This window comes from Hyla sarda, unplaced genomic scaffold (genome assembly GCF_029499605.1).
Source record: "Hyla sarda isolate aHylSar1 unplaced genomic scaffold, aHylSar1.hap1 scaffold_2233, whole genome shotgun sequence".
NCBI lineage: Eukaryota > Metazoa > Chordata > Amphibia > Anura > Hylidae > Hyla > Hyla sarda.
Window position 1 is genome coordinate 36,907 of NW_026608910.1, and position 11,499 is coordinate 48,405.

Here is an 11,499-nt window from a genome sequence, read left to right on the forward strand (position 1 = left end):
CCTTCTGATGCATCAGGTAGGTGCACTATAGCATAGCCTAACCCTCTGTACTTTGGTCTATATTGATGCGGGACATAGACAGCCAGCTGATGACCAATCCATTAGTGCAATGGATGGCTGGAAGCATTTGTCTTTGCCTTTGCAATACCACAGAAGCAATGCATGGTCAATGTACAGCAATGACACACCTGTGTGAACAGCCAGGAGACCCCCCCATGTTATGTTACATAGTTACATAGTTAGTACGGTCGAAAAAAGACATATGTCCATCAAGTTCAACCAGGGAATTAAGGGGTAGGGGTGTGGCGCGATATTGGGGAAGGGATGAGATTTTATATTTCTTCATAAGCATTAATCTTATTTTGTCAATTAGGAACATTCAGCACCCACCCGCTATCAAGGCAGCTGCCTATCATGTCATGCCCTACCTGCACAGGTGTGCTGGCTACTCAAATGATCCAATTAAGGAGGCCATTTAGTCAGCAGCAGCAGAAGTCCTGTGCCTGGACGCTCCAACAGCGGCCAGACACAAGCAGAAGCAGCAGAAGCACCACCTTTTGTTTTTTGGCTGCAGCAGCAGCAGCAGCAGCAGCAAGGCCCACAGGGCTGGCTAGCTGGCTAGCCAGCAAGCAGGTAGCAATGAAAGTAGGAATCTTTCTTTTTAACCCTGTAAGGGGGTGGTGCACTGTACCCGAAGATACTGCCATATCGAGTCAATGCATAGGGCGACGGAAGCAAGCTTCGAAATCGGCCCCCGTTCTCAAAAATCCATTTAATATATGGTCCCCAGATAGGGGACGTATCAGATATTAAACTGATAAGAACAGATACTACACTTGATCTTAGCCAAAAGGCCGAGAAGCGATAACCGTGAAAGGGGCGGGCCCAACAAGGTCCCCTTCATGGGCACTATCACTGCTTGCTGTCAGGGAGGCTGCCAGACAATTTTCCATGCACACTCTGGGCTGGGGGGCAGTCAACCACCAGTACACACAGCAGAACCTAAACCCATACCATTATTGCTAAGCAGCAAGACAGGGGCCCATTGCACTCCCACGGGGCCTTTTTAAATGCAATCCATAACCCGGATTTGCCAGGAACCCTTCTTACTCCTCCTACTTGCATGTGACACTGGGCTTAGGATCTGCATAGGAAACACACACACAAGCACACACCTACCTTTGTTGCCTGCAGATGCCTCCTTGGCTGTCCCCAAACGGTATCAAACCAACACCCACGGGAAGCTGTAAGCATAGAGGACATGCCTGCACCCCATTGGACTTACCTGTGTGGGTTAAATCCGGGTTATTTGACAACCTATGGCGGTGATGGTTCTGCTCAGGCAGAGCAGTGCTGATGCTCCTCATAAAGCTGTCGCTGCTGTGAAGGTTCTAGGTGACATCACAATCCCTATGGTTACATACACAACAAAGCTGGGTTGTTGTTGTTTACACTCTGCAAGGCCTGTGGAAGTGAGTGACATCATAGCACTGTAGTTCTGAGGGTTCTAGATGGATGCAACAATCTCCTGTTGCTTCTATGAAGGCCATAATAGACGACATCACCAAACAGCTCCATAGTCACATACACAGCAAAGGAGAGATGTTGTTTACACCTAGTGATGTCAGTGGTATTGAGTGACATCACAGCACAGTGCTAAGGCTCCTGGGCCTGGACACAGCAGCGGCTGCAATATCTCAACGGAGAATACGTTTATATATATGTGTGTGTGTGCGCGTATATATATATATATATATATATATATATATATATATATATATATTTCTCCGCCGAAATCACTTTTAAACCCATTTCCACCTTTTTTTCCCTTCTCTTCCTCTTACTTTTTTTTCACGTTTTTTTACGTTTTTCTCCTTTTCGCCTCTTTTCTGGGCGTATTATTCTTCTTTTTCTTCTTTTTTTTCGTCTAATGCATACCCCATCAGTGCAGCAATGCTTATTCAATACCGCCAGCAGATGGAGACACTGGGGGATAATTTTCTAAGGATTTATACTGATTTTTCCTGTCTGAATTTGTCGCACAGAAAGTTGCAGGCCAAATATGTGTGACATTTCTGCGACTTTAGCTTCTAGAGCATTTTTACAACATTATACATAGGTGCTGAATACATAAAAAGCGACTGTTCAGCGACAGACAAGTCGCATCGGCTGAAAGTAGGCCAGAATGTCAGTCCATGTTGGAGCAGGTTTAGATACAGTCTAAAGCATAGATCTCAAAGTCTGTGCACAGAATTTAGCAAGGGCCTCGCACCTTCTGATGCATCAGGTAGGTGCACTATAGCATAGCCTAACCCTCTGTACTTTGGTCTATATTGATGCGGGACATAGACAGCCAGCTGATGACCAATCCATTAGTGCAATGGATGGCTGGAAGCATTTGTCTTTGCCTTTGCAATACCACAGAAGCAATGCATGGTCAATGTACAGCAATGACACACCTGTGTGAACAGCCAGGAGACCCCCCCATGTTATGTTACATAGTTACATAGTTAGTACGGTCGAAAAAAGACATATGTCCATCAAGTTCAACCAGGGAATTAAGGGGTAGGGGTGTGGCGCGATATTGGGGAAGGGATGAGATTTTATATTTCTTCATAAGCATTAATCTTATTTTGTCAATTAGGAACATTCAGCACCCACCCGCTATCAAGGCAGCTGCCTATCATGTCATGCCCTACCTGCACAGGTGTGCTGGCTACTCAAATGATCCAATTAAGGAGGCCATTTAGTCAGCAGCAGCAGAAGTCCTGTGCCTGGACGCTCCAACAGCGGCCAGACACAAGCAGAAGCAGCAGAAGCAGCAGCAGCACCACCTTTTGTTTTTTGGCTGCAGCAGCAGCAGCAGCAGCAGCAGCAGCAAGGCCCACAGGGCTGGCTAGCTGGCTAGCCAGCAAGCAGGTAGCAATGAAAGTAGGAATCTTTCTTTTTAACCCTGTAAGGGGGTGGTGCACTGTACCCGAAGATACTGCCATATCGGGTCAATGCATAGGGCGACGGAAGCAAGCTTCGAAATCGGCCCCCGTTCTCAAAAATCCATTTAATATATGGTCCCCAGATAGGGGACGTATCAGATATTAAACTGATAAGAACAGATACTACACTTGATCTTAGCCAAAAGGCCGAGAAGCGATAACCGTGAAAGGGGCGGGCCCAACAAGGTCCCCTTCATGGGCACTATCACTGCTTGCTGTCAGGGAGGCTGCCAGACAATTTTCCATGCACACTCTGGGCTGGGGGGCAGTCAACCACCAGTACACACAGCAGAACCTAAACCCATACCATTATTGCTAAGCAGCAAGACAGGGGCCCATTGCACTCCCACGGGGCCTTTTTAAATGCAATCCATAACCCGGATTTGCCAGGAACCCTTCTTACTCCTCCTACTTGCATGTGACACTGGGCTTAGGATCTGCATAGGAAACACACACACAAGCACACACCTACCTTTGTTGCCTGCAGATGCCTCCTTGGCTGTCCCCAAACGGTATCAAACCAACACCCACGGGAAGCTGTAAGCATAGAGGACATGCCTGCACCCCATTGGACTTACCTGTGTGGGTTAAATCCGGGTTATTTGACAACCTATGGCGGTGATGGTTCTGCTCAGGCAGAGCAGTGCTGATGCTCCTCATAAAGCTGTCGCTGCTGTGAAGGTTCTAGGTGACATCACAATCCCTATGGTTACATACACAACAAAGCTGGGTTGTTGTTGTTTACACTCTGCAAGGCCTGTGGAAGTGAGTGACATCATAGCACTGTAGTTCTGAGGGTTCTAGATGGATGCAACAATCTCCTGTTGCTTCTATGAAGGCCATAATAGACGACATCACCAAACAGCTCCATAGTCACATACACAGCAAAGGAGAGATGTTGTTTACACCTAGTGATGTCAGTGGTATTGAGTGACATCACAGCACAGTGCTAAGGCTCCTGGGCCTGGACACAGCAGCGGCTGCAATATCTCAACGGAGAATACGTTTATATATATGTGTGTGTGTGCGCGTATATATATATATATATATATATATATATATATATATATATATATATTTCTCCGCCGAAATCACTTTTAAACCCATTTCCACCTTTTTTTCCCTTCTCTTCCTCTTACTTTTTTTTCACGTTTTTTTACGTTTTTCTCCTTTTCGCCTCTTTTCTGGGCGTATTATTCTTCTTTTTCTTCTTTTTTTTCGTCTAATGCATACCCCATCAGTGCAGCAATGCTTATTCAATACCGCCAGCAGATGGAGACACTGGGGGATAATTTTCTAAGGATTTATACTGATTTTTCCTGTCTGAATTTGTCGCACAGAAAGTTGCAGGCCAAATATGTGTGACATTTCTGCGACTTTAGCTTCTAGAGCATTTTTACAACATTATACATAGGTGCTGAATACATAAAAAGCGACTGTTCAGCGACAGACAAGTCGCATCGGCTGAAAGTAGGCCAGAATGTCAGTCCATGTTGGAGCAGGTTTAGATACAGTCTAAAGCATAGATCTCAAAGTCTGTGCACAGAATTTAGCAAGGGCCTCGCACCTTCTGATGCATCAGGTAGGTGCACTATAGCATAGCCTAACCCTCTGTACTTTGGTCTATATTGATGCGGGACATAGACAGCCAGCTGATGACCAATCCATTAGTGCAATGGATGGCTGGAAGCATTTGTCTTTGCCTTTGCAATACCACAGAAGCAATGCATGGTCAATGTACAGCAATGACACACCTGTGTGAACAGCCAGGAGACCCCCCCATGTTATGTTACATAGTTACATAGTTAGTACGGTCGAAAAAAGACATATGTCCATCAAGTTCAACCAGGGAATTAAGGGGTAGGGGTGTGGCGCGATATTGGGGAAGGGATGAGATTTTATATTTCTTCATAAGCATTAATCTTATTTTGTCAATTAGGAACATTCAGCACCCACCCGCTATCAAGGCAGCTGCCTATCATGTCATGCCCTACCTGCACAGGTGTGCTGGCTACTCAAATGATCCAATTAAGGAGGCCATTTAGTCAGCAGCAGCAGAAGTCCTGTGCCTGGACGCTCCAACAGCGGCCAGACACAAGCAGAAGCAGCAGAAGCAGCAGCAGCACCACCTTTTGTTTTTTGGCTGCAGCAGCAGCAGCAGCAGCAGCAGCAAGGCCCACAGGGCTGGCTAGCTGGCTAGCCAGCAAGCAGGTAGCAATGAAAGTAGGAATCTTTCTTTTTAACCCTGTAAGGGGGTGGTGCACTGTACCCGAAGATACTGCCATATCGGGTCAATGCATAGGGCGACGGAAGCAAGCTTCGAAATCGGCCCCCGTTCTCAAAAATCCATTTAATATATGGTCCCCAGATAGGGGACGTATCAGATATTAAACTGATAAGAACAGATACTACACTTGATCTTAGCCAAAAGGCCGAGAAGCGATAACCGTGAAAGGGGCGGGCCCAACAAGGTCCCCTTCATGGGCACTATCACTGCTTGCTGTCAGGGAGGCTGCCAGACAATTTTCCATGCACACTCTGGGCTGGGGGGCAGTCAACCACCAGTACACACAGCAGAACCTAAACCCATACCATTATTGCTAAGCAGCAAGACAGGGGCCCATTGCACTCCCACGGGGCCTTTTTAAATGCAATCCATAACCCGGATTTGCCAGGAACCCTTCTTACTCCTCCTACTTGCATGTGACACTGGGCTTAGGATCTGCATAGGAAACACACACACAAGCACACACCTACCTTTGTTGCCTGCAGATGCCTCCTTGGCTGTCCCCAAACGGTATCAAACCAACACCCACGGGAAGCTGTAAGCATAGAGGACATGCCTGCACCCCATTGGACTTACCTGTGTGGGTTAAATCCGGGTTATTTGACAACCTATGGCGGTGATGGTTCTGCTCAGGCAGAGCAGTGCTGATGCTCCTCATAAAGCTGTCGCTGCTGTGAAGGTTCTAGGTGACATCACAATCCCTATGGTTACATACACAACAAAGCTGGGTTGTTGTTGTTTACACTCTGCAAGGCCTGTGGAAGTGAGTGACATCATAGCACTGTAGTTCTGAGGGTTCTAGATGGATGCAACAATCTCCTGTTGCTTCTATGAAGGCCATAATAGACGACATCACCAAACAGCTCCATAGTCACATACACAGCAAAGGAGAGATGTTGTTTACACCTAGTGATGTCAGTGGTATTGAGTGACATCACAGCACAGTGCTAAGGCTCCTGGGCCTGGACACAGCAGCGGCTGCAATATCTCAACGGAGAATACGTTTATATATATGTGTGTGTGTGCGCGTATATATATATATATATATATATATATATATATATATATATATATATATTTCTCCGCCGAAATCACTTTTAAACCCATTTCCACCTTTTTTTCCCTTCTCTTCCTCTTACTTTTTTTTCACGTTTTTTTACGTTTTTCTCCTTTTCGCCTCTTTTCTGGGCGTATTATTCTTCTTTTTCTTCTTTTTTTTCGTCTAATGCATACCCCATCAGTGCAGCAATGCTTATTCAATACCGCCAGCAGATGGAGACACTGGGGGATAATTTTCTAAGGATTTATACTGATTTTTCCTGTCTGAATTTGTCGCACAGAAAGTTGCAGGCCAAATATGTGTGACATTTCTGCGACTTTAGCTTCTAGAGCATTTTTACAACATTATACATAGGTGCTGAATACATAAAAAGCGACTGTTCAGCGACAGACAAGTCGCATCGGCTGAAAGTAGGCCAGAATGTCAGTCCATGTTGGAGCAGGTTTAGATACAGTCTAAAGCATAGATCTCAAAGTCTGTGCACAGAATTTAGCAAGGGCCTCGCACCTTCTGATGCATCAGGTAGGTGCACTATAGCATAGCCTAACCCTCTGTACTTTGGTCTATATTGATGCGGGACATAGACAGCCAGCTGATGACCAATCCATTAGTGCAATGGATGGCTGGAAGCATTTGTCTTTGCCTTTGCAATACCACAGAAGCAATGCATGGTCAATGTACAGCAATGACACACCTGTGTGAACAGCCAGGAGACCCCCCCATGTTATGTTACATAGTTACATAGTTAGTACGGTCGAAAAAAGACATATGTCCATCAAGTTCAACCAGGGAATTAAGGGGTAGGGGTGTGGCGCGATATTGGGGAAGGGATGAGATTTTATATTTCTTCATAAGCATTAATCTTATTTTGTCAATTAGGAACATTCAGCACCCACCCGCTATCAAGGCAGCTGCCTATCATGTCATGCCCTACCTGCACAGGTGTGCTGGCTACTCAAATGATCCAATTAAGGAGGCCATTTAGTCAGCAGCAGCAGAAGTCCTGTGCCTGGACGCTCCAACAGCGGCCAGACACAAGCAGAAGCAGCAGAAGCAGCAGCAGCACCACCTTTTGTTTTTTGGCTGCAGCAGCAGCAGCAGCAGCAGCAGCAAGGCCCACAGGGCTGGCTAGCTGGCTAGCCAGCAAGCAGGTAGCAATGAAAGTAGGAATCTTTCTTTTTAACCCTGTAAGGGGGTGGTGCACTGTACCCGAAGATACTGCCATATCGGGTCAATGCATAGGGCGACGGAAGCAAGCTTCGAAATCGGCCCCCGTTCTCAAAAATCCATTTAATATATGGTCCCCAGATAGGGGACGTATCAGATATTAAACTGATAAAAACAGATACTACACTTGATCTTAGCCAAAAGGCCGAGAAGCGATAACCGTGAAAGGGGCGGGCCCAACAAGGTCCCCTTCATGGGCACTATCACTGCTTGCTGTCAGGGAGGCTGCCAGACAATTTTCCATGCACACTCTGGGCTGGGGGGCAGTCAACCACCAGTACACACAGCAGAACCTAAACCCATACCATTATTGCTAAGCAGCAAGACAGGGGCCCATTGCACTCCCACGGGGCCTTTTTAAATGCAATCCATAACCCGGATTTGCCAGGAACCCTTCTTACTCCTCCTACTTGCATGTGACACTGGGCTTAGGATCTGCATAGGAAACACACACACAAGCACACACCTACCTTTGTTGCCTGCAGATGCCTCCTTGGCTGTCCCCAAACGGTATCAAACCAACACCCACGGGAAGCTGTAAGCATAGAGGACATGCCTGCACCCCATTGGACTTACCTGTGTGGGTTAAATCCGGGTTATTTGACAACCTATGGCGGTGATGGTTCTGCTCAGGCAGAGCAGTGCTGATGCTCCTCATAAAGCTGTCGCTGCTGTGAAGGTTCTAGGTGACATCACAATCCCTATGGTTACATACACAACAAAGCTGGGTTGTTGTTGTTTACACTCTGCAAGGCCTGTGGAAGTGAGTGACATCATAGCACTGTAGTTCTGAGGGTTCTAGATGGATGCAACAATCTCCTGTTGCTTCTATGAAGGCCATAATAGACGACATCACCAAACAGCTCCATAGTCACATACACAGCAAAGGAGAGATGTTGTTTACACCTAGTGATGTCAGTGGTATTGAGTGACATCACAGCACAGTGCTAAGGCTCCTGGGCCTGGACACAGCAGCGGCTGCAATATCTCAACGGAGAATACGTTTATATATATGTGTGTGTGTGCGCGTATATATATATATATATATATATATATATATATATATATATATATATATTTCTCCGCCGAAATCACTTTTAAACCCATTTCCACCTTTTTTTCCCTTCTCTTCCTCTTACTTTTTTTTCACGTTTTTTTACGTTTTTCTCCTTTTCGCCTCTTTTCTGGGCGTATTATTCTTCTTTTTCTTCTTTTTTTTCGTCTAATGCATACCCCATCAGTGCAGCAATGCTTATTCAATACCGCCAGCAGATGGAGACACTGGGGGATAATTTTCTAAGGATTTATACTGATTTTTCCTGTCTGGATTTGTCGCACAGAAAGTTGCAGGCCAAATATGTGTGACATTTCTGCGACTTTAGCTTCTAGAGCATTTTTACAACATTATACATAGGTGCTGAATACATAAAAAGCGACTGTTCAGCGACAGACAAGTCGCATCGGCTGAAAGTAGGCCAGAATGTCAGTCCATGTTGGAGCAGGTTTAGATACAGTCTAAAGCATAGATCTCAAAGTCTGTGCACAGAATTTAGCAAGGGCCTCGCACCTTCTGATGCATCAGGTAGGTGCACTATAGCATAGCCTAACCCTCTGTACTTTGGTCTATATTGATGCGGGACATAGACAGCCAGCTGATGACCAATCCATTAGTGCAATGGATGGCTGGAAGCATTTGTCTTTGCCTTTGCAATACCACAGAAGCAATGCATGGTCAATGTACAGCAATGACACACCTGTGTGAACAGCCAGGAGACCCCCCCATGTTATGTTACATAGTTACATAGTTAGTACGGTCGAAAAAAGACATATGTCCATCAAGTTCAACCAGGGAATTAAGGGGTAGGGGTGTGGCGCGATATTGGGGAAGGGATGAGATTTTATATTTCTTCATAAGCATTAATCTTATTTTGTCAATTAGGAACATTCAGCACCCACCCGCTATCAAGGCAGCTGCCTATCATGTCATGCCCTACCTGCACAGGTGTGCTGGCTACTCAAATGATCCAATTAAGGAGGCCATTTAGTCAGCAGCAGCAGAAGTCCTGTGCCTGGACGCTCCAACAGCGGCCAGACACAAGCAGAAGCAGCAGAAGCAGCAGCAGCACCACCTTTTGTTTTTTGGCTGCAGCAGCAGCAGCAGCAGCAGCAGCAAGGCCCACAGGGCTGGCTAGCTGGCTAGCCAGCAAGCAGGTAGCAATGAAAGTAGGAATCTTTCTTTTTAACCCTGTAAGGGGGTGGTGCACTGTACCCGAAGATACTGCCATATCGGGTCAATGCATAGGGCGACGGAAGCAAGCTTCGAAATCGGCCCCCGTTCTCAAAAATCCATTTAATATATGGTCCCCAGATAGGGGACGTATCAGATATTAAACTGATAAGAACAGATACTACACTTGATCTTAGCCAAAAGGCCGAGAAGCGATAACCGTGAAAGGGGCGGGCCCAACAAGGTCCCCTTCATGGGCACTATCACTGCTTGCTGTCAGGGAGGCTGCCAGACAATTTTCCATGCACACTCTGGGCTGGGGGGCAGTCAACCACCAGTACACACAGCAGAACCTAAACCCATACCATTATTGCTAAGCAGCAAGACAGGGGCCCATTGCACTCCCACGGGGCCTTTTTAAATGCAATCCATAACCCGGATTTGCCAGGAACCCTTCTTACTCCTCCTACTTGCATGTGACACTGGGCTTAGGATCTGCATAGGAAACACACACACAAGCACACACCTACCTTTGTTGCCTGCAGATGCCTCCTTGGCTGTCCCCAAACGGTATCAAACCAACACCCACGGGAAGCTGTAAGCATAGAGGACATGCCTGCACCCCATTGGACTTACCTGTGTGGGTTAAATCCGGGTTATTTGACAACCTATGGCGGTGATGGTTCTGCTCAGGCAGAGCAGTGCTGATGCTCCTCATAAAGCTGTCGCTGCTGTGAAGGTTCTAGGTGACATCACAATCCCTATGGTTACATACACAACAAAGCTGGGTTGTTGTTGTTTACACTCTGCAAGGCCTGTGGAAGTGAGTGACATCATAGCACTGTAGTTCTGAGGGTTCTAGATGGATGCAACAATCTCCTGTTGCTTCTATGAAGGCCATAATAGACGACATCACCAAACAGCTCCATAGTCACATACACAGCAAAGGAGAGATGTTGTTTACACCTAGTGATGTCAGTGGTATTGAGTGACATCACAGCACAGTGCTAAGGCTCCTGGGCCTGGACACAGCAGCGGCTGCAATATCTCAACGGAGAATACGTTTATATATATGTGTGTGTGTGCGCGTATATATATATATATATATATATATATATATATATATATATATTTCTCCGCCGAAATCACTTTTAAACCCATTTCCACCTTTTTTTCCCTTCTCTTCCTCTTACTTTTTTTTCACGTTTTTTTACGTTTTTCTCCTTTTCGCCTCTTTTCTGGGCGTATTATTCTTCTTTTTCTTCTTTTTTTTCGTCTAATGCATACCCCATCAGTGCAGCAATGCTTATTCAATACCGCCAGCAGATGGAGACACTGGGGGATAATTTTCTAAGGATTTATACTGATTTTTCCTGTCTGAATTTGTCGCACAGAAAGTTGCAGGCCAAATATGTGTGACATTTCTGCGACTTTAGCTTCTAGAGCATTTTTACAACATTATACATAGGTGCTGAATACATAAAAAGCGACTGTTCAGCGACAGACAAGTCGCATCGGCTGAAAGTAGGCCAGAATGTCAGTCCATGTTGGAGCAGGTTTAGATACAGTCTAAAGCATAGATCTCAAAGTCTGTGCACAGAATTTAGCAAGGGCCTCGCACCTTCTGATGCATCAGGTAGGTGCACTATAGCATAGCCTAACCCTCTGTACTTTGGTCTATATTGATGCGGGACATAGACAGCCA

The 11,499-nt window shown here is 46.0% G+C and overlaps 5 non-coding genes across 5 annotated transcripts; all 5 read right to left on the reverse strand.

Annotated features, from left to right (window-relative positions):
• Positions 1 to 675: 675 nt before the first annotated feature.
• Positions 676 to 866, reverse strand: LOC130321187 (U2 spliceosomal RNA). The gene has a single exon (XR_008866953.1). It is a non-coding gene; the product is annotated as a U2 spliceosomal RNA (small nuclear RNA).
• Positions 867 to 2,961: 2,095 nt separating this feature from the next.
• On the reverse strand, positions 2,962 to 3,152 carry LOC130321184 (U2 spliceosomal RNA). The gene has a single exon (XR_008866950.1). It is a non-coding gene; the product is annotated as a U2 spliceosomal RNA (small nuclear RNA).
• Positions 3,153 to 5,246: 2,094 nt separating this feature from the next.
• On the reverse strand, positions 5,247 to 5,437 carry LOC130321185 (U2 spliceosomal RNA). Its single transcript, XR_008866951.1, has one exon. It is a non-coding gene; the product is annotated as a U2 spliceosomal RNA (small nuclear RNA).
• A 2,096-nt stretch (positions 5,438 to 7,533) lies between these two features.
• LOC130321189 (U2 spliceosomal RNA) lies at positions 7,534 to 7,724 on the reverse strand. The gene has a single exon (XR_008866954.1). It is a non-coding gene; the product is annotated as a U2 spliceosomal RNA (small nuclear RNA).
• Positions 7,725 to 9,820: 2,096 nt separating this feature from the next.
• On the reverse strand, positions 9,821 to 10,011 carry LOC130321186 (U2 spliceosomal RNA). Its single transcript, XR_008866952.1, has one exon. It is a non-coding gene; the product is annotated as a U2 spliceosomal RNA (small nuclear RNA).
• Between the last annotated feature and the right edge of the window lie 1,488 nt (positions 10,012 to 11,499).